General features: G+C 32.5%; 1 pseudogene; it reads left to right on the top strand.

The window, feature by feature from the left end:
* Positions 1-10,317: 10,317 nt before the first annotated feature.
* LOC114826472 (voltage-dependent chloride channel 1, chloroplastic-like) lies at positions 10,318-12,138 on the top strand (annotated as a pseudogene).
* Positions 12,139-24,752: the final 12,614 nt, after the last annotated feature.

A 24,752-nucleotide genomic window follows, 5' to 3' on the forward strand; every position in this document is an offset into this window, starting at 1 on the left:
ATATAACACGTCTTTTTGTTTATTGATTTTACACCTATAGTATGAGAATTTTTTCGGTATAAGTGTCACGATATCATTTAATATTATTAATCAATTCATGATAAAACATGTTTGTTTATTGATATAATTCGTCTCCTAAAATACTTTTTGAATCATAAGTATTTTTCTCAATAAGCATTTCCAAGCTTGTGTCAATACAAAATTTGTACTTATAGAATATCGAGTCAATCCAAGTTGCTTCGCTCCTATTTATATATTTGCACGAGTGCTTTCTCCTGATCCTCGCAAAGCAAAGAACCTTATTAGTTTGAGGTTGCTTTTTAGTGTTACTATGAAACTAGCTATGGCTTTTTCCTTACCAGTTATTAGGCCATCTCCAACTAAAGGGTTCAGATGGCCGAAAATAGCCCTAAAACCATCTCCAATCGAGAGCCAGGCCAAATGACTCATGGGCCCCATTGGACAAAAAAGAGCCATAGGGCCAGGGCCGGGCTAAAATTTTTGAATCTTGTTATGTTTTTTTTTTGGCCAAAATTTTAAAAAGAATATTTAATTAAGGCCCAAAAAGATGATTGGTTCTATGTGGGCATGTTGCTTTTATAAGCATGTTTGATTACTCAAACCTCTCCCACAGCCAATGTGGGACAAATATAATGGGTGCAGCACATGCAAGCTTTTGCTTGCTCAATTCTCTCCCAATGTGGGACAAATATAATGGGTGCCCCAAATGTAAGCTTCCTATTAGAGATGGTAAATGTGCATTTATACATGCATGTAACTATCTCAAACTAAGTTGTACTAGTAATTGGATATTTAAATTAAAAAATTAATTTAACATACAACTGTTAACCGTTGCAAGTAAATATGAAAGCAGCGCCAATTACTACGACGAAGTAAGTGTTTTCACAATTTATTTTAAATATTTAATTATATTTCATTTAATTTAAGTTGTTACAGTTTTCAAATTTAAATAATAATTTATGTTTGGCTCAATGGTCCTTTGACCTAGGGGTGGGTTCAAAAAAACCGAAATCCGAAAACCGAACCGAACCGAACGAAAAAACCGAACCGAACCAAACCGAATTAATTAAATTAATTTTTTTATTTTTTTTATTTAATTATCTATTTTGAATATTATTTTCTAAACCCAATTTGTAAGCCCAAATGTGCTAAGTCCGATGTGTTCCCAAACTTTAAGCCCAAAATATTAAAAAAAAACTTTAGAAACTCTAAATCCTAACCCTGTTTTATATATATATTTTTATAGTTCTTTTATAGTTCCTTACATCTGTTTCTGTATACTTTGATTACTTTCCTGAAATGCTCAGTTTCATTCGAAGGTATACCATATACAGAGCTATGTTATCCTATTTTATATAATCAATGGAAATATTAGATTCTTGGCTTGTTTGCTGACTAGAGGCTAGAGCTATAAATTAAGAGTGCTTGCGCTCGTTTGAAACTTGTTCCTTTCTTAAAAAAAAATAAGTGAATCAGTTAAGAAGGGTAGAGTAAAGACTGAAATATATGAATTCCCAAAAAGTACCGGAAAGAAGAGAAATTGAAACCGAGGAATACTGTTAAAACATTTAGTAATTACTCTCTTGATCTAAAATTCTCATCAGTTTTTCTTACCCTAACACAAACTAACAAACTTTCTTTGCCTAATTTATTATATCTCAACACTGAGTGAAACCCCAAAGAAAAAGAGTAAGCCAGTTTGCAACTTTTGTTCGATTTTTGGGTTGTGGGGTTGTTAGTTTGGACTTTGGAAGACTTGATTGATGATTCTAGTTTAACTTTAAATGTTTATTTTCATTGTCTTTGATTCTAGTTGGAATGCTTATGTTATAATTGTATATGAGATGTTAAAATTTAAAATTACAATTATTTTCATTTTTTGAAAAAAAAAATTGAAACCGAACCGAACCGAACTGAAAATTCGGTTCGGTTTCGGTTTTGGCAAAAAACCTAACCGATTTGAACCGAACCCATCCTTTGACCCTTGGTTGGAGATAGTTTTTTGTGACAGGGCTAAAACAAGCCCTATGGGTCTATGGCCCTTTGGCCATCGGTTGGAGATGGTAAGAAATATGGCCCTGCACTGTTCATTAAAATATTAATTTCTTGGAGAACCAAATGCTTAAAACAAACTATCTTGCCAACCTTCGGTTGAAGATGACCTTAGTGTACCAAGTCAAGGCCCCATCGGATGTCAGCTCTGCAGCCTCTGTTGGACTTAATTATTATATCAGCTTGTAGATAAATAGTTAACAGATTAAATAATGGAAAACTAACCAAAAACCCAAGAAAACTTTGCTTTTAATCATCATGACATAATTTTGCAAAAATGACAATCATGTCTTTCACACATATAGACAAGATTGATCAAGCAATGCTCACAGCAAAGTTCACATGACTTCACCAAAAAATACATCCAAAAGAAGAGAAAAGAAGGCTGACACTTTCAAATTACATTGGAATGCAAAAACCAAGGTGGCAAATATTGCAGCAACCAAGACAATATGAATTCACATGACCTTTATTAAAGAAAAGACAAGTCAGCTAGATTCTAGAAACAGTGCTGACAACTTTCAGAAACAGTGTGCAGTCACTACTCAAAAAGTTGTAAATAGATGAAAAATTATTTTGTTGTTTTAGGAATTAGGTTTTGTATACAAGGGAGCTTTCTCTCCCATACAGAGGACACCTTTAGCTCAACATCTCTCAACATCTCAACACCCTACTCACTCATTCCATCTTCATACTCTCAAGCATTCGTGGTCTTCATAGCATCCTTATAAACACTTCATTGTAAACACTTTCTCGTAAACAACTATCTTTGTAAACATTCCATTTATCAATAAAAGTTCAAGTGTACATATTCAAGCAATATCCAAGTCTTAAGTAAGCTTTCTTTACTTTCTTTAGTGTGTTTGTTAAATTAGACTTCTAGTCCAAAATAGGGAAATATTATTGTAGTTATATTATTAACCTGCTAAACTGACGATCATACTTTGTTCGAGTACTCTGTTATAGTTGAATGTTTGCCATACAAATAACTGGACATTAACCAGGGTACATCTGAGTTCAGTCCTTAATGCCTTATACTTGTACTGTGAGTAGTCGTCATGCTGAAACATGTCGAGTTCCATGTGCAAGGTTTTATGTCTAGTTGTTATAATGGTCATCCGACTATTTAAGCGTTGCGAATTTGGTATCAGAGCCAATTTTAGCATTTTAATAGTATATAATAGTAAAGTACCTTGAGGACGAAAGTCATTAACACAACTGATATCACACTTGTTTATTTTGTATGAATAACATATATTATTGTCCTTGTAGACATTGTCAGCCACATCCACCAGGTATTTATTGTCTCAGACATCTAACTATAAATAGCATAAATAGAAGATTAGCATATATATCTAGGGGTGGGTTCGGTACGGTTACCGTACCAAAACCCTCGTACCAATTACCGTACCAAATTTTTGGTTTGGTAAAATCTATTACCATTACCATACCAAACTTTCGGTATACCGAAGTTCGGTATTGCCAAATGTTTGGTTGGCATGGTATGGCAATGGTAATTGCCACTTTATTTTGAGACAAAATCTGTTTTTGCTTTGTTCAACATTTTATATTTTGTGCCTCTATAATAAGACAAAGATATATAAACCAAATGCATAGATGGAAGAAAATTCTCATAACAAGTGCCCAAATGGATTTTGGATTTCCACCTTCAAATGGATTTACAGCCGCATGAAATGTTGATGAATTACTTGAAAATTATAAGCCTAAAACAAAGAATGGAAACATAAAGCAGTAATTTAAATTGTAGCCTAAATTCATCTATTATTCATCATTCATAATTCACACACACAATAATTCAAATTATGCATCAAAATGAAAATTAAGCTTACAATCCAAATAGAAGTTACAAACCAAAACAAATAGAAGTTAACAATCCAAATAGAAGTTAAAGTTTCAAACCAAAGGAAAATTGAAACTAAACTTCAAAAGGTAAAATTCATTGATCAATTCTTCAAGTTTAAGATGTCGAAGCTTTTGAAGGAGGCATTGAACTTGTAGAAGATTGAGTTTGTGTCAAGCCTATATTACAAACGAAGAAAACATATTAGTAGCAAGAAGAATTAAAGTTGAAAACCATTTAACAAACAAAGAAAATATATTATAATTTATAAATATGTGTTATATTATAATTATATATTATATAATTTATATAAATTATATATTATATTATATTTTCGGTACGGTATGGTAATACCGTGGTAATGGTATCCATTACCAATACCGTACCACGAACTTTTGGTACGGTACAATACCGTACCATTACCGTTGGCACAAAAAATTTGGCACAAAATCGGTATGGCACGGTTGGCAATTCGGTTGGTATGGCAATTTGGCAAAAAAATCCACCCCTATATATATCCAAAAGAATTACCAGTACTTTAAAGAAGCAGAAGTTTTATCTTGGTTATCTTGAACATCCTTCATTTATTCGTAAATATAAAAATACAGAAGTTCAGCATAAAGTTTTAGAAGCAAAAAGAGCAACATATCAAGTTTTAGAGACCCTGAGAGAAGAAAGAGAGTTTCTAAGAAATCAATTAGCTGTAACTTTAGAGAAAGGTAGATTATAGTTTATGATAGATTATCTTAATTTAGAAATTAGTGAACCTCAAAAACGAAAAATAACCTTAGACCAAAATAGTTTAGTTTGTTATTTTCCATTGACAAAGCATAATCATATTTTGCATAGTGAAGAAAATCCATAAGCCAATAGTATTATAGATTTTATTATTAGTCAAGCAGAAAATATAAAATCAGAAAATAATAAGTATAATCATTTGTTAAACCAGTTGTTAGAGCATTTTCAGAAAAATTCCATAAAAATAATTATACAAAATTTAGATTATATTACATCTCAGTTGGAAGATAATAATAAAAATATTCAAAGGTTTCCTAGCAAAAGAGAGATAAAAGAGCTTGTTGATCTCATAGATAGTAAGCCGAAGCAAATAAAACTTAGATCATTAGAAATAGTTGAGCATCTAAAATTAGAAGTTCAAAAAATTCAATTAGTACAAAAAGAGTTAAGTGAACAAGTAGATAAGTTATATAACAAAATAGATAAATTATTAGTTTAATGACTGACTCTAGAACTAGCAGAAAATATATTCAAGCTTTGAAAGAAATTAGTAAGTTAGATAAAGAACCATTAGGATTAACAGATTTTTCAACACAAGTATCCTGTAGTAATATTCCCATTAGGCAAAATAATTTGATTATCCAATTAGTTTTAAGTTTGGTTGAAAAATTAGATCAAGTTGAAGAACAAATAACAGAAATAAACCAAGTTTTACATAACGCATCTTTATCACTTCCATCATCTTTGCTAGATAAATTAGAAAATTTAACTTTAAGTGCAAATAATAATATTAGAAGACATAAACTAAACCATTTTGATAATAGAAAATGGAACTCTTTAGGAAAAAAAAGAGAGGAAAAGAAGTAGTTAAAGCAGAAGATATTTATCCAAATGAAGAAGAAACACAAGAATTTATTCGAAGAGGTTTTGAGAGAACACAGAAAAATAAATATAACTTGTATCAATTAGGTTTATTTGAAAACAGAAGTAGAATTGTAAGTAGCATCAGTCAACATGAAGTTAGCTGTATTGATAAAGAAGTCACACTTAATCTAATTAGTAAAGAATTAGTTACTCATTTGAGAAAATCACATTTTAGTCAGATTCATATATGAACAATATTATTTGGAATAGCAAGACTAACCAAAGCACAAGTAGACACAAAAGCATTAGTATACATATATGATAATAGATGAGATAATCACCAACAAGCAGTAATAGCAACAGCTGAAGTAGACTTAAATTCAAACTTAGCAGTCATATGTTGTATTTCAAATTATGTTATGATGATTAATGAATTTAGTAAATATATTAAAGTGAGCATAAGAACAAAAAATTATAATATGAAAGGAGAGTATAAAAATTTGTGTATTAACTTAATGTATATAGGTAAAGTGTCTGATATATATAATCATAAGTTTAATTTAGAGTTTCAAAATTTAGTTCAAACATTTGGTAGTAAACATGTAAATATGATAGAAGCAAAACCCGTAGATAATAGCTTTTTAGAAGGAACTTAGTGGACATTGCTTAATTTACAAGTAGCAACAAATAGACAACTAGATAAAGTACAAATATATGAAACCAGTACAGGTCAAACAACAATTAGGTTTAGTAATTATAAGCAACTAGGAAAAATAGAAGAGGATGAGAATGAGATCGAAAATGAGAGTATACATATGGCTTTTGATAATTTAGATATTAATTTAGTTGAGCAAAATTTTGATCATATTGTAGATAAACTTATAGAAGATATTGATCATTTAGATGAAGAACAATATTTGGAAAAATATAAGACTTATGATTTAGGAATACATAGAATTTCAGACGAAGAGATGAAAAAATTAATCTTAGAAATAGGAGTAGAACATATTTTAGGATCAAAAGAATATAATAATTTATTAGAATTGAAAGCATAATGTAATCCAAAAGAAGAAAGTAGTACATCAAGAGTAGAAAATCCAGGACACGCAAGTAGAACTAATCAATAATTTTTGAGACCAACAAATAAACAATATAATGAAAAAGAAAAAGTAGATTATATAGAAGAAAGTATGATAAAACCTAGAAATAATAGGATTTCATATTTGAGAGGGTTAGAACAAATTAATATAGCTGGTAATATATTAAATTTAGATAATGTAGATCCACAAGATTAGGAAAGAACGATTGAAAGATGGGAAAAAGGCTGCGTACATGCAGCATTAATGTTAGATTTTAGTAATTCACAAAATATGTTAGATTACTTTGAGCATACTTTGGATGATTTAGTTTTTTATTATTTCCAGTCATGGAAAGTCCAAAATCCATAACAGCATCATGCAGCTAAAACACATTTCAATATTGATGGTTTTGTTACTTTGATTAAACAAGAGTTTTTAGATCATAATAGGTTAGATGGCAGAAGTGAATAAGAACAAATAAGAGCAATTAGAAATTTAGAACAATTACAAATTTTAGATTTACAGTATATAGCTGAATATACCACAAATTTCTTTAAATATTTAGGAAGAACATGTAGAATTAGTGATATTAATTTATTAGATACTTATATGACAAAAATAAAAGGACCAATAGTTGAAAAGATTTGGAATGAATGGCAAAAGCATCCAAAGAAGAATGATATTGCTATAGGACCTAGAATTCAATATGTATATGATATACTTAGACAAGAGTGTAGGCAAATAAAAGTTAAGAGACAAATTAGGAAACAATTTTATATGAGTTGTAAAAATATAGATTTACCACAACAGTATGGTTGCCATAAGAAAAATAAGTATAAGAAAATATACAAAAAGAAATATAAGTCATATAAACCCTACAAACATAAGAATTTCAGTATAAGACCTTCAAGAACATATATGAAAAGAAAATATATTCCAAAACAATTTAGAAAAAGAAGTGGCAGACATTGGATTAGAAAATATAAAGCACCAAAAGATAAGAGTAGTTGTAAATGTTATTCATGTGGATAAGCTGGACATATTAGACCTAAATGTCCAAAATTAGGTAAACAGTCAAAGGAAAAAGTACATTTGATGGAGTTGTTTAAATTAGAAGAAGATGAGGATATTCAGTCAATATACAGTTTAGATGATTTAAGTGATAATGAGAATATTTATAGTATAGAGAGTATTAACATGATAGATTCAGACTCAGAAGATTCAAGTAGCACAAATAATGATCTAGAAGAGTATATGTGTGCATTCATAGAAGAACAGCATGAAGAAGAATATAAATACATTAATTTAGGTTGGCCAGAAAAATGTCATAAGTGTAGTAAATTAGTTGCAAATAAATACTATAATACACATTCAATATTATGTGAAAAGTGTTAGAGTAATAGATTATTAGAAGTTAATTCAGCAGAATCACAAGAAAATATTGAAACATTTTGGAAATATTGTTCATAGTATAGAAAAAAAAAATAGTTCTTTAATTACTATAAATTATGAAATAGAATTAGTAAAAGAACATAAGATACAAACAACAGCTATAATAGATACAGGGAGTACAAAGAGTGTCATAAGAGAATAGTTAGTACCAGAAAAATATAGACAAAAATTAGCAAAACCAGTGAGAATAACACAATTTGATGAAAGACCAGTTTACTTAACACATTGTATAAATAATGAGTTTATTAAAGTAGAAAAACAACAATGTAATTTACAATTAACATTTGTTTCACCAGTAGGATCATATCCATTCATTTTAGGTTTAAACTTTTTGAAAAGTTTACAAGGTTTTTTTATTTATGAACCCTAACATAACATTTTTCAAAAGAGGCATTACAATAACTGACCAAAGTAATACTGTAGAAGCATACAGAAGCATAAGTATAGAAGAGTCTAGTGGCCAAGATAGTTATCATTTAGAAAACTCAAAAGAAAATGATGATCATAATAACGTATAAGAGTTTGATGAAGACGTATTTGAACATGAATACCCAATTTTAGAAGAAGAAGCCTATATAGAAATATTACAGTTAGATAGACCAAAGAGTTTAGAAGAATTGTTACAATTAGCAGAACAAACTAGGATTATAGGAGAAGACCCACAATTACATTGGAGTAAAAATAAAATACTAGCAAAATTATATATAATAAACCCATATTTAACCATTAAGACGACTGATATGCCTTGTAGTTTAATAGATAAGTAAGAGTTTGAGCAGCAAATAAAAGAGTTGTTAAATTTAAAAGTAATTAGACCCTCTAAGTCTAGATATAGATCAGCAGCATTTATTGTAAGAAAACATTCAGAACTAAAGAAAAGTAAGGCTAGAATAGTTTATAATTATAAGAGATTAAATGATAATACATATGAAGATAGTTATAAGTTATCAAATAAGGATGAGCTTATAAATAAAATTCAAGAGAGTAAATATTTTAGTAAATTTGATTGTAAATCAGGTTTTTGGCAAATAAGATTAGCAGAATAATTAATTGAGTAGACAACTTTTATTTGTCTAGAAGGACATTTTGAGTGGCTTGTTATGTCATTTGGACTTAAAAATGCTCCTTCAATCCTTCAAAGAAAGATGGATCAAATTTTCAAGAATTATGATAATTTTTGTAGTGTTTATGTAGATGATATTTTAGTACATAGTAAAACTAAAAAAGAACATAAGAAGCATTTAGAGATAGTATTACAAGAATTTATCAATAATGGAACTGTGATTAGCAAAAATAAAATAGCATTAGAAAAACAAGATATAGAATTTTTGGGAGCAGCCTCTCCATAAATGGGGGTAAGGCTAGCCGACATTCACCTCTCCCAGACCCTGCGTAAAGCGGGAGCCTTGTGCACTGGGTACGACCTTTTTTTTTTTTTTTATATCAAGTCAGGTACAATACAATTACAAGATCATATAGCTAAAAAGGTGTTAGAATTTCCAGACAAATTAGAAGATAAGAAACAGTTACAAGCATTTTTAAGATTGCTAAATTATGCAAGAAATTTTATCCCTGATTTAGGAAGAAAAATAGTAGTATCACATAGTAAAACTAGCAAAACAGGACAAAAAAAAATTTAATAGTGAATATATAAAATTAGTTCAAAATATAAAGGAAGAAATTACTCAACTTAAACCATTAACATTACCATTAGAAGATAGTTACAAGATAGTTGAAACAGATGCTTCTTCATTAGGATGAGCAAGTATACTATACCAGAAAAAGCATAAGGAGTCACCAAGGACTGACGAACAAGTTTGTAGATGTTGGTACCATATATTGGACCTCGTCTTTGGGCCTCATCCCTAAGCCCATGACAAATGTAAAAGGGGATGAAGCTCTTATTTTATAAAAGGGACTCTTCTTCACCCTCATGAAGGGGGCCTCAGATCCAGAGAGAAATAAACGGTCTCACACTCAACCCTCACAACAATAGAGGGCAATACCCTCTCAGCCAAATAGAGAGCAAAATGGCAAGGGTTGCATCTACAGAGAGCTCCATTGCCGATCTATTGTAATCCATACATTTATACAGTAAATGGAATCAACATCAGTGTGGACGTAGCCCAAACATTAGGGTGAACCACGATACATTTTTGTGATTCACGGTCGGATTTACGTTGGTCCAAGATCCACCTGATTTTGTGCATCAACATTTGGCGCCATTTGTGGAAAACGACACGAAAAGCTATGTCGGTTCTCTTTCATTTTTTTCATCTCACCACCGTGAATTTGCACAAACTAAAAACCCTAAACTTCAAGCTTTTCTGCTCCCAATCCTCAACTCCAACATCGTCAGCACCACCGTCTTCCTCTCCAGTCGAAACCTTTATCAATGTATTTAGGATCATACCCGACTGGGCAAACCGCACGCAAAAGGGTGGAATGAGACAACGCATAACACTTTATGACCATGAGAAATGGATGCAGCACAGAAGCTCATACCACCACCTCCACCACTTACTTTCCAGCCTTTCGTCCATAGTCATCCTGTCTTTGATACCCCCGGTGATTGTTTTTACTTTCATGGCTGTAGTGATTGCTAGCTATAATACAGCAGTTGATTGGATTTGCTTCCGAGGTTTTTCCCTTTGTTGAGGTCCTCATCTTTGCCGTACCAGCTCACAGCGTTGACATTGGCGCTGTTGCTAGTGTTCAGGACAGAGGCTTCGTATTCAAGATTTGAAGAAGGAAAGAAGGCTTGGGCTGAGGTGATTGCAGGGGCTAATGATTTTACGAGACTGGTCATTTCTAGTGTTGAGAATTCGGGTGATGCACAGTAAGCGTGGGTTCAAAAAACAGAAAATCGAAAAAAATCGAAAATCAAACCGAACCGAATTCGAAAAAATCGAACTGAACAAAAAAAATCGAACCGAATTGAAAAAACCAAATCGAACCGAATTCTTTTTGTTCGGTTCGGTTTTAGTGATCTAGAAACCGAATCAAACCGAACCGAACCAAATTAATTAAATTAATTTTTTTATTTAATTATTTGTTTTGGATATTGTTTTCTAAACCCAATTTGTAAGTTAAAATGGGCTAAACCCAATGTGTTGCCAAACTTTAAGCTCAAAATATTAAAAAAAGGCATATAAAAACTCTAAACTCTAACCTATTATTTCTCCCCCATATAAAGTTTCGGAACTAAACCTTCTCCTGAAGTAACTACATCCATCTCCATATCACTGTCTATTTCTGCCCCAGCTTTCTTTTCCAAATCTACTCTCATATAACATGTAATATAATCCATAAACATTTTATTCGGGTAGATTACTTGGGTAATTTGTGATGGAAAAGAATCCAACACACACTAAATAAATCCACCCACGCATTACTTTTACTAATCAAGTTGTCAACATGCAGCTACAAGCAAACAACCCTGATCTTTGAACAACATCATACAATTTAACTTTTCTAAGTCATTTGTACGATTTGTGTTGTGAGGTTGTTAGTTTGGACTTTGGAAGACTTGATTGATAATTTTAGTTCAACTTTAAATGTTTATTTTCATTGTCTTTGATTCTAGTTAGAATGCTTATGTTATGATTGTGTTGGATACGTTAAAATTTAAAATTTCAATGTTTTTCATTTTTTGAAAGAAAAAAAAAAACAAAACACCGAAACCGAACCGAAAAAAACCAAAAAAAAATGAACCGAACCAAACCAAACCAAAATTTCGGTTTGGTTTTGGTTTTGACAAAAAACCAACCGATTTAAACTGAACCCACCCCTAATGCACAACTCAAAAAGGCACTTTTGCAGTATATTATGGCCTTCCCTGTTGCGCTGAAGTGTCATGTCATTTATGGCTCAGACATTGGACGAGACCTCGAAGATTTGCTTGAAATAGATGATCTGCTAGTTGTTTTGAACTCAAAACATCGACCCAACTGCATTATTCAGTTCATCTCCCGGAGCCTCCAATTGCTACAGTTGGAGGAATCGAAGAGAAATATGTTGGTTGTTGAACACAGATTTAGAAGGAAAGGGAACTTTTCCACCTGTCGTTGAAGCAATTCGTCAGAAGATCCGAGAAGCTGATAGCATTCTCTTTGCCTCACCTAAATACAATTACTTCGTCTCAGCCACCTACCCCCGTTGTCCGAGTAGTGTCCCTTCATCTCCCAATTGAACTGCTCACTCAACTCTGAACTGAGAAACTGTGGAGCTCTGGTTTCTGAAGGAAAGATATGGCAGCCAAGGGAAGTACCAGCATAAGCAGAAAGCAATTGATTCTATCAGCTATTTGCAAACACTTCTCTCTCGATCCTAAATCGTTGCCTGAAAACATCGCTATTGATGAAGTCACGAGCTTGTACTCAACGGTACTGAAATCAGCCAAAAAAAGGCGCCGCAGCGCCAGTGAACGATGTGGAGGTGAATTGGGTGAGATATGCAGAGGGTTTTCCTACAGATTCCTAACACATTCTTCTGTGATAGGTCTTTCAAATGCAGATAGGCTCATGAAATCGAATAAATTGAATGATGAAACTCCTTGGAAACTTGCTCTCCAGAAAGCTCAGTACTCTATGTAGCACCAAGCCGTGAAAAGATCCCACCAACAATGAAACTTTCATCATGAAAAGGAGTGCATGTTCCTTGCCCACTTTCTGAAAAGGCCACAGGAAAACCAGGAAGAAGATAAGTTTTCTATTATTAATTCTATTATTCTTGTTCATATTGCCTACCATTTATTGAATCCTTCAGTATTATTAAAAACAATATTTCCTATTACATGCTAAATGCCTATCCTTATTATGGTTACACCAGTGGTCACATGCGCATGTTTGATGCTATGGTGGACACCACCTATTATTCTATAGAGGATTTCAATTTTTTTAGGATCTCTGTGGTTGTCCCCGAGACTAGTTGGCCATCTGCCAAAAGAAAAAAAAATAAAAAGAGCTTTACTTTTCCTTTTCAGCAGACATCATTATGTTTTCATCATTTATTTAATATGTTATTGATATATGTTATGATGAAAGTAACATTTATTATTTAAATGTTATGATGAAACCTTCATCATAAAGGGACAAATACAACCCACTATCCCAGAACAGCCTTACGAAGAAAAATATAATATATATATATATATATATATATATTAATCATCACCTAGTGACACACATTTAACCCAAGTACCTGTGCAATATTTATTCATTGCCTAGTGATATTGTGACTGCTATTAAACTATGTCACTTATACAACATATGATTTACCACACGACTGAATAAATTATTTATTTATAGAAGGCAAATAGTACAATATTTTGCCTTGACAAACTTTGTCAATTTTGATTTATTCATTATACGGTCATACTTATACTGTCATTTATTGTCAGGAATTATTGAGCAACTAGATCCACTGATCAACATTGTTGCTGATTAAAAGAACCCAATATGTGAACATGACAAGCAGACCCAAATCATGTCAAGAATCAACTCATACTGAGTGCATGTCGACATAAAGTAGATACTTGCAATGAGGAATACCACGAGCCGAGCCGCCTTGCAAAGAGCATAGCCTCTAGCCGAGCAGCCTTGCAACGAGCATCGCCTCCAGCCGAGCAACCGTCTCGCCGCGAACATAACCTCTAGCCGAGCAGCCTCGCAACGAGCATCGCCTCCAGCCGAGCAGTTTCGTAATGTGTGATACCTCTAGCCGAGTATTGCTTTATGTTGAGTATTACTTTGTGTTGAGTATTGGTTTAAGACATCTAGCCACTTCGACCCGAACATGGATTGGATTTGAAGTCTTCAGCCAAAAGACTCTCTTGACTGAAGACTTTGGTGACTCCTGTTGGTACCATATATTGGGCCTCGTCTTTGGGCCTCATCCCTAAGCCCATGACAAATGTAAAAAGGGAAAAAGCCCTTATTCTATAAAAGGAACTCTCCCTCACCCTCATGAAGGGGGCCTCAGATCTAGAGAGAAACAAAAGGTCTCACACTCAACTCTCACAACAATAGAGGGCAATACCCTCTCAACCAAACAAAGAGCAAAATGGCAGGGGCTGCATCAACAGAGAGCTCCCTTGCTGATCTATTGCAATCCATATAGTAAATGGAATCAACATTAGTGTGGACGTAGCCCAAACATTGGGGTGAACCACGATACATCTTTGTGTTCTTATGCGTTTGTGTGATTTACGGCCGGATTTACGTTGGTCCAAGATCTGCCAGATTTTGTGCATTAACAGTAGATATTCATCAGGAAAATTTAGTGATGTATAGTCAAGATTACATCAACAGATTTAGAAATTTTAGGGAAAATTAATTCACTTGAAGCATTTTCTTTATTTTTACATAATGAAGTATTTACGATTAGAACAAATTGTCAAAACATAGTTTCTCATTATAATAAGATACATGCTAATAAACAGGCAGCCTGAAGATGAGTTAATTTTGTTGATTCAATTACAGGAAATGGTTTTAAACCAATTTTTGAATATATAAAAGGTAATGAAAATACATTAGCCGATATCTTATCAAGATTAATTTGTTGAACATGTATGGAATATCGTGGACCATCATTAGCAAATAGCACAAGGCCGCAAGGCAGAAGAGCTTCTTTCAATAGCATAATGATGCACCATCAACCTCCACCATTCAGTGGATTTCAAAATAGCATAAGCAGACCAGCATCACCACCAGTACCTACTTTCAACTTTAATGACAATATTGTTGAAGGAATCAGAAATCCTACCTTGAGATATAGGTCAAGAGCACCATGGATTTCTGATAGGCAACATGTTCTCTTAGATAATTTTTGGAATATCCAAATCAAGCAATCATGCATGAGGTTAGGTCATAAAAAATTAATTAGAGTCTTCGAACAAGAGTTTGATAGTTTTAATTTTAATTTCCATCAAAGCTAGTATCATATTCATTCTCTTGAGTACAACCTTCAAGTCATCTTTAGAGACACACGAGTCTTTACTCAGTAAGTTTACCAAAATGAACCAAGAACTCCAAGCTCTTAGAATGCAGCAAAAGGCAAGTGACACCTTGAAAAGAGAATTGAAAATAGGTTTAGAAATTGATCAGCATAATAATAAATGAAAAGAGGTTATTGAACCCATAGAACAAGAGGCTAATGAGCCCATAGAAGAGATTAAGATTAAGTTCTTAGAAGAAGACATTGAAATGGAGCAGCGTCAAAATAATGAGTAGTATCAACATCTGAGTGACAAAGTCAAAAAAGAAAAATATGAAAGTTTTCTTAGGAATATATCTTTAGACTTAATATTAGATGATATTTTATTAGAAGAAATTTCAAAAGCAAAACTAAGAATAATGCCAACAGATATGCAAAATGAGATCCTGAGCGGAGCATCACGGTCCACGAAAGAGTTACAATTACAATTACAATGCGCCTTGTATCAGTCCATCTTTGATCCAAAACTAGGGATGTATATTATTACAAATATGTATCCACTATGTCTTTGTGATAATACATAAAATTGTATTTGTAAACCAGAGGTTAGCATAGTTATGACCAGGATTAACATGAGATACCTTAGACCATGGCATTTTAGTTATGAGCATCAGAAAAAGCATAATGTGGTAGAAGTTACACCTGCCTTACTATTAGAGTTTGGTTATCTCGATAAAATATTCATTAACCGTATTTCCCAACTAGAATCATTTCCTGAAAAACTTATAAAAGTACCAGAAGATTATCTGGAAAGGTAGAAAGAAATTTGCATAAGTTTTATTAGTAGTTATCCGGATTGGTATATACATATCCATATAGTCATGATTAATGAATAGTCCTTTAGACTATCTACTATCTCCTCATATAGGTGGACTCCTTCATACAAAGGTATTTTAAAATTTAGGGGGATCCAAATATATGCCTTAGATGAGTTTGAAGATTTTAGGTATGATATGATATTAGTAGCAGAGGAATAAGAGATGTATATTTACAGCAAGACAATGATCAGTCATCAGCCGTATTGAAAGCCTCAAAATTTCAAAGAAGAAAGAATAGAAATGTACTACAAGGTGAAAGAAGATAGAGAAAGAGATGCATAGCTAGTAGAAGACGATGAACGGTATTGGAATAATTTGACAGAAGAAGAGCTGCATAACATCAACAACATGATGTAAGCATGAAGATCTAGCTGTAAATTAGCATAAGTTTAATATTAATGTAAAATAATCTTTTCCTAGACAGAAATGTCAACATCATTGTGGACCATGCTGTAATGGCATAAGAGTAAATAAGGAAAAGAGCCTGATCCATTATGGACTTTTCATACATAAAATGTCCTTTTGATTAATAATAAATAATGCCAGGCCATTTTCGTTAAAACTTCCATTAAATAATCGTTTGTGGTTACATTGAAATAAAGCACAAAAGAATTTTGATATATATTATTGAAGGAACCCTAGCTGATGAGTACGTAGATTCTATAATGGCAGCTCTTTGAGTTGTAATTGATATATGCTTACTAATTAAAATAAGATTTTTTTTTAAAATAAATTGTTGTGGGCGTCATTTGTTGCACATGTCTAAAATATTTAGTCAAACAATTTTGAAATGAATTTCTTTACTTTATTTTCTTAAGGATTTGTCGTGGCGGAAGTTCATGCTTATATATAAAGTTTGTTTTTATTGCGATTTCTAGTTCGATTCTGTTCTGGCATGCTAGTACAAGTTGTCATCGGCAGTAAAGAGACAAATTTCAATGGCGAAATGCATATTAAGGGTGACGGACTTCAGTTAATCACGCAATGAACGAATTATAATTAATTGATATTAAATTCACTATTTATAGTAGTTCAACGTAAGAGTTCTTACTTATAAATGAACATAAATAACACTAGCATCTATTATATATAAAGCAAGCATTGCGATGAACAGTGAAAATTTAGGGTTATGCATGCGACAAAAATTTTGGTGTCACCCATTTGACAAAAAAATTTCAAAACCTGTCCAAAATAATATATCAAATAATGCAAAGATAAGTTAGTAATTTGGTCATCATTAAATATAATATAAATATAAATGGGAAGAGAGAAAAGAATAAAAAAATAAAAGGAAAAAGAGAACAGAATAAACAAATGACAAAGTTGTTGGTGCCCAAGTGATGGGGAAGAAAAATATAATAAAAAAATAAGAAAAATCATGAATGTTGTGTTTAAAACATCTTAAGAGATGCGTAGTGCCGGTGATAAAAAAAATAACACAATAAAAAAATATTGAAGCAATTCACGCATATAAATACATTTAAAATGTCTACGTTGCGCGTAGCGCATTGTGATTCAAAAAATACATTTTGCACACGGTTGTTTATTAAGTATTATTTCTCAAATTTTAAACACTTAAGAGGTGCGTAGTGTCAGTTATAAAAAAAGTCTCTCGCACGTGCATAATAATGTGATTTAATTACTTGTCAAATGATCATTTTTTTAACAAACGATGTTATTTACACTAAGGGGAGGGAGTGGGCTTCACCTCACAATGAACTAGCAATTAGTTGTTTATTAAATATTATTTTTTCTAATCTTCATGTAAATTCAATAAAATCTAAATGGAAATTGAAATACCGCTTTTATTAATATGAATTCAATTGCTTTGATTAGTTAAAAGATCGCTTTTATTAGATGTATTTTTATTCATTTCCATCTACATTAATAAATACATTTAAAACATATAAATCACAAGTAACACGTCGTGATTCAAAAAATGCATTTTGCACGCGCTCACTCCTAGCTAGGACATATAAGGATCCGTCAAACATCTTAATCATTTTGCTACATTTTAACATTTTAATTTTTCGGAATACTAGATACGTCCCACTTTAATGTTACAACTTGTATGATGGCATTGTACTGTGTTGTATATCTGGCTTCACTATTAAAAATTATTGTTTGTCCGACAAAGTTTTGTCTGGCGAATTGTCTTTACCATAATGCCTCCGTTTGTTGGGCAAAAAGGGACAATATTTAGATTTTTTTAGAGGCTTTTGCCCGACGAAAAAAATTCAACAGATAAAGCTTTGGTCATCAAGTAAAGTTTTCGTGCTAAGGAAAAACATTTGCGCATAAGTTTATGTAAAGTTAGTGTAGTGATCCGTAACAGTAGTTAGTTTTATAGAAGTACTAAGTGCATTTATATCAAAATCTTAGACTATTCTGTGAAGTACTGGAGGTAAGTTCCAACACGGCTTCTCAGTGTTAGGTAAAAAAATGAAGAAAACCCTTAGTTTGTAATGTGGTTGGTGAATTCAGATTCAAGGCAACTACTAAATTTCTAAATTGACGATCGAGGCCAACACATTTGGAATTAATTAAAGAGGTTGCTATAAAGTGTTTGTGTTCAATTGGCTTTTGGAAAAAGAAGCCACAGAAACCGCAAAGTTACTTCCAGACCCACTTTATTGCACAACACAAGTCTCAATAAGCACCTACGTACATATTTTGAATGTTAGAACGTTGACGTTATCACTTACGTTTTATTTGTTTAATATACTAATTAACATGGATAGTGCTACTTTTCATACAAAACTGATGCACATTTTTTAACGTGTGGGTTTTATCATTTTATGTGGATCTCACTTGTATTTGAAAATGTATAAGTAAATATGTTAAGTTTTGTGTGTGATAATTAGTATATTGGAGAGTGCTAAGGAGACAAGTGGGACTCTCCTCAAGCTCTCTGTCACCTTACAATTTAACGTCAATTCTCATGCCAACATTATAAAATATTGTGCAAAAAATATGAGGTTGCGGAGAGTCTATGAAGAGTCTCACTTCTGAGAGAGTCTCCTTAACATTTCTATTGAAAAGTATGTTAACAAATATATTAGAGATTGTGTCAATAAATGTGTCAGTTTTTCAAGTCCAAATAATTTTTTATTTATTTAGAAAACACTCCCCATGTCAGTCTAATTAATTGCCATTAGAACAAAGAAAAGTATTAGAAACTTCACAAACAAACTAGTAGTTAAAACACAGTCAACGACTCCCAACAACAAGAATACTAGTGTCTCTAATAAGGTATATAGTTAATATGAAAGCAACAAAATAATTCAAAACTTGGACTATTGTCCGTACACATAAGTCAAAATTATAAACGAGTATTAAGAATCTAATAACATGATATTTTCAATCTTTTACTTGAAACCTGGACAAGATTAAGTATTCTCACTAATAAAGGATCAGTTCAACCTGTATTATGCTTAGCTCCATTCGTTTTGGACGTATGAGAACTCAGAACTGGTAGTTGATATTGTCTAGCTATGACTTGATAAGCAACCATTTCGCGTGAAGAATAATATAAGGCACATATTAAAACGAAAAATGAAAGAAAATAACTTATGTTAATGTTAGGGGTGAGATATTATAGTAAAATTTTGTTTTTAGTGGTAAATTGACACTGTCAATTCATAGTGGATTAATTCCTCATTCTTTGCCAAATCCAATAAGTTTTAGTTGTGTCACCCTTGATCAGTATTCCACTTATCGTTAATTAATTAGTCCTCGGAAATAGCCATTTTGTACGTTTATCTCTTTTTATTTTTTATTTTTTAGATTTTAAAACGGAAAGTGTCATTGACATTTCCAAAAATTTTCATTATGCACTTTTTATAAGTGTATTTTTCTTTCTAAATATCAAAAATTTAGAATGCACAATACAATTTTTGAAGTGTTAATAAAAATTCTCTTTTAAAATAATCCATGAATTTTTTTTTAACCCTTGAGAGCATTTTTCACTATAAGAGAAATACTAAGGAGACCCTTCCAAGTATGAGATTCTCCCATGGATACTCTGTCACCTCATGTTTAGTGCATAACATTAAACTTTAAGGTGGCATAGAGTCCATAAAGAGTCACATTTTGAGAGTCCTCTTAACAATTCTCAGTCCATAAACATTTTGAGAGTCTCCTTAACAATTCTTTTTAGTATAAAATTAAAGTGTATATGTATGTATGTATGTACTTTGTTTTTTTTTTTGTTTTTTGTTTTTTTGAGAGAATGTACTTTGAGTTCTTGGATGTCATGCAAATTGAGAGTTCATAAAAATTCTTGTAACATCCCACATCGTCCAGAGGAGTGGATCATGTAAGCCTTATATGTATATTCACATCTCTACCTAGCACGAGACCTTTTGGGAGCTCACTGGCTTCAGGTTCCATCGGAACTCATAAGTTAAGCGAGTTCGCGCGAGAGCAATCCCAGGATGGGTGACCCACTGAGAAGTTCTCATGTGAGTTCCCAAAAAAAAAATCGTGAGGGCGTGGTAGGGGCCCAAAATGGACAATATCGTGTTACGGTGGAGTCGAGCCCGGGATGTGGTGGGGACTTGGGCCGGGATGTGACAATTTGGTATCAGAGCCAATCCCTGGCCGAAAGTGTGTCGACGAGGACGTCGGGGCCATAAGGAGGGATGGATTGTAACATCTCACATCGCACAGGGGAGTGGATCCTGTAAGCCTTATATGTATATTCACATCTCTTCCTAGCACAAGGCCTTTTGGAAGCTCACTGACTTCGGGTTCCATCGGAACTCTGAAGTTAAGCGAGTTCGCACGAGAGCAATCCCAGGATAGGTGACCCACTGGGAAGTTCTCGTGTGAGTTCCCAGAAACAAAACTGTGAGGGCGTGGTCGGGGCTCAAATCAGACAATATCGTGCTACTGTGGAATCAAGCCCGGGATGTGGTGGGGGTCCGGGTCGGGATATGACAATTCCACTCTTGAAAGAGTCTCCTTAGAATTTTTTTTCTTTTCCAAACGTGTCAAATTCAACTTTAATTTTCTTTTTGGAAATTCAACTTTAAATATGAATTAGTAAAGGAATATGGAGATGATTAGGAAGATACTTGTACTAAAATAATCACCATGGAATTAGTATCCGAGAGCATGTGGCAGAAAACTCCATTTTTTTCTTCGTACTTCGCATGCATGATTTTTAACGTTGAAATTAATCTCTGCTGACTAATCAATTTTGTTACTTTTAAAACGTTTCATTATATAGAAAAAGAATAAGGGAAATGAAAACTGGTGATTATATGTGACATACTACAATTTTGACCGGAAATAGAATCAAGACTGGGACTCTTGCCACGATGGATGAGAACGTTCGTCCCCGCCTTGTCCTTTGAACCGTTCTAAGGCTCAGGCAAGGCTAGATAGAAGTTCATGCAGAGCACAAGTTTTTTATGTTATCCTATATTATATATGTACACACATATATATACATATATACAATGACGGATCTATGATTTGAATATTAGGGGTTTTAGTGTTAAATATATGTTTTTAGATAAGAACAGAGTGTGAAACACGCAAAAGGAAGGTAACATGCATTATGGTCCGTACGTCCATCTGGCCGTGCACACTTATTACAACATTCTATAAAAGCATACATGTGATTGATATACGGTCGATGTCGTTGATATTGAAACTTACGACTCTTGATACATGGTCGATATGATCATTATTAGAACCTCAATATTTTAACTGTAACCTAGAAGTACTCTCCTAGATCCTTAACTTGTTATCAGTTTCATGATGCAAAAATTGGAAAATAGATAACATGCATTATGGGCACGATGGATAGGAAACCAATTTGGTGTTCAACAAAACAAAAGGAAGGTAACTGATTTGTGGCGGCCGGCATGCAGTCGTTACAAAATTGGCTCAAACGTGAAAACCATGCCAGTCCGTTATGTTTTGAATTTATGCAAGATCGTCCGCTGTTGAATTCAAATATGTAATTGTTGTCAAAGTCGTCAGTAAAAGTATGCATGAAACATATAATTTTTAGATAATTCCCTCCAAACTGATGCACGTTTGTTTCACAGCCTCCATACGGGGCTTCTGGTCAAATATAATTAATCCTAACGTTTGTATGCTATTGGACAAACAAATGCATTATTTTTATGTGATCTAATACGGAAATTCATGCAATGAATTCTCAGTAAAGATGAAAGTCTTGCATTAAGTGCTTAAATGATTTCCATCAATTGTATGTTACTGGACAAATGCATTATTTTCATGCCATCAAACACAGAAGTTCATGCAACCGAATTCTCAGTATAGATAAAAGTCATGCATTAAGTGCTTAAATGATTTTCATCAATTGTACGTTACTGGACAATGCATTATTGTCATGCGATTAAATGCAGAAAGTTCATGCAACCGAATTCTCAGTAAAGGTAAAAGTCTTGCATTAAGTGCTTAAACGATTTCCATCAATTGTATGCTATTCGAGAAATACATTATTTACATGCGAGTAATGTTAGGGAGACCAAATTTTTTAAACTAAATTTGCAAACTAAATGATGTGGTTGTAGATGATTGGATTATTAATTAAGTGCCGATTAACTTGCTTATTTCTTATTGGTGACACATCATTTGGTTTAAAAAATTTAATCTTCCCAACATTACTCTTTACATGCGATCAAACGCGAAAGTTTATGCAACCTAACTCCTAGTAAAGATGAACGTCTTGCATTAAGTGCTTAAACGATTTCCATCTGTTGTATGTTATTAGACACATGCATTATTTTCATGCGATCAAACACGGAAGTTCATGCAACCAATCTCTCAGTAAAAATAAAAGTCTTGCGTTAAGTGCTCAAACGATTTCCATCAATTGTATGCTACTGGACAAATGCATTATTTTCGTACGATCAAACACGAAAGTTGATGCAACCGAACTCTCAATAAAGATGAAAGTTTTGTATTAAGTGCTTAACGATTTCCATCAATTGATTTTGAATCGGATATGTAATCATTTTACACATGCACATTGTTAATAAACATCTGGTTTTGCGACATTATTCGATCATGTAGTTGATAGAAACCACTAAAATATTTAAATTTGAGTGTTTTTAGAATATAATATATATATATATATATATATATATATATATATATATATATATCACATGTACTTGATGGGTAATATATATTTGAGATATACTCTTCTGTATTATTAAAAGAATCATCTTCTAATCCATTAAATGTGAGTCTCGTTTTTAAAGTATGAAACCATGGCATGTAAATCTCGAGTGTACTATTACTATAATTTACAATTCTTATATTATAAAGTAAAACATTAATCCTTAATATATATTTTGTGAGAGTAACGTTATTAAACACACAAAACTGACACATTTTTCAACATCGATTCTTTTTTTTCCATCTTATACATATGATCAGAGTTATTTTTACGTCACTCTCTATAGATTATTGTCAGATTAATTTGATTTTATATCATTTTAATTAAATGACATAAATTTGGAGTTGCTCACTAGTTTTAAATAAATATTAAGCTTTGGAATGCGGCAACTGATAAAAAAAATTGAAAAAGAAAAACTAATCAAAATTTCTTTCTGGTCTCCAAAGCAAGTTGTTGACTGGAACCACAGCCGTACCCTGGAACAGGATAACAATATATGATGTTATAAAACAAAAATGAAGGAATAAGTCTTTAAAAAAATGTAGTACTATCTACAAATCCACTTTTACTTCTTGCTCATCCTTTCAAGTTTTCGGTTATCGAATTGAATAAATTAAAAAAAATTAATGATAAAAATTAACAAAAATGTATGAAAGATAAAAATAGATGTATAAATAACACTTTAAAAAAAAAAGTGAATAAGAAGAAGAAGGGACGGTGCTCCGACGTCCACACCATGACAGAACACTTTTCAGCCGCAAGCCCAGTGCTTGTATGAATTGATGATCAAATCCATGACAAAACAAAAGGGGCTTTTCAACAAGGGCAAAAATGAAATAAACGCTCGACAACAAACGCTTTAACTTCAACAAAAGTGAGTTCAAATTTTAGTGCGTATAAGAGAACATACTCTTCTAATAAACTTAACTAAATTCGTCTCTTCAAAAGTAAGGGGGTGTATTCAATTGAGATTTAAGAGATTTTAATTCTTTTAATGAATCTAGGGGTATTCATTCAGGATTTTAAGTGATTCTCTGAAATTCTAGGTGTATTCAATTAGAATTTTAAAATAGTTTATTAAAATCCTTAGAAATCCAGGTATATTCAATTAAGATTTTAAAGAAGTTTATAACATTTCAGGTGTATTCAATTAGAAATTGATTTTAAAGAATTTGAGAAAGTTGAGGAATTAGAGGGAATTGGAGAGATTTCATAGTGTATTTTAAGTATCCACAAATCTCACATCTTCCCAAGAGATTTCGAGGGAATTGAATCAAAATTTTATATGGAATCTCTACAAATCAATTAAACTCCATAAAAATCCATGGATTTATAAATTCATTAAAATCTCTCACATTCTCAATTGAATACACCCTCTTAAATATTTAATTAAAGTGTAAATGCAGACACAATGTTCTCATCAACTGCCCTAACTTACAACTAGAAAGTTATAACCATTTGGTTGCTCGCATAGAGGTGGAATGGGAATGAAGGAACTAGCTAGGAAAACCTTCACATCCATTCAAAGGAAGGTAAGGCCCGGCCCTTAAAAAAGCCACGTCATGAAAGTTTTGTAGGTCATGGTCAAAACTTCCGAGTTTGTTTTTTGGTCCAAATTAAACTCAATCAGCATATCCCCTCGCCTCCTCCTATAAATACTCCCTCCATTCTCTTCTAATACTCACAAACATACAAGCCTAGCTAAT

The sequence above is a fragment of the Malus domestica genome, chromosome 01, assembly GCF_042453785.1.
Source record: "Malus domestica chromosome 01, GDT2T_hap1".
Lineage (NCBI taxonomy): Eukaryota > Viridiplantae > Streptophyta > Magnoliopsida > Rosales > Rosaceae > Malus > Malus domestica.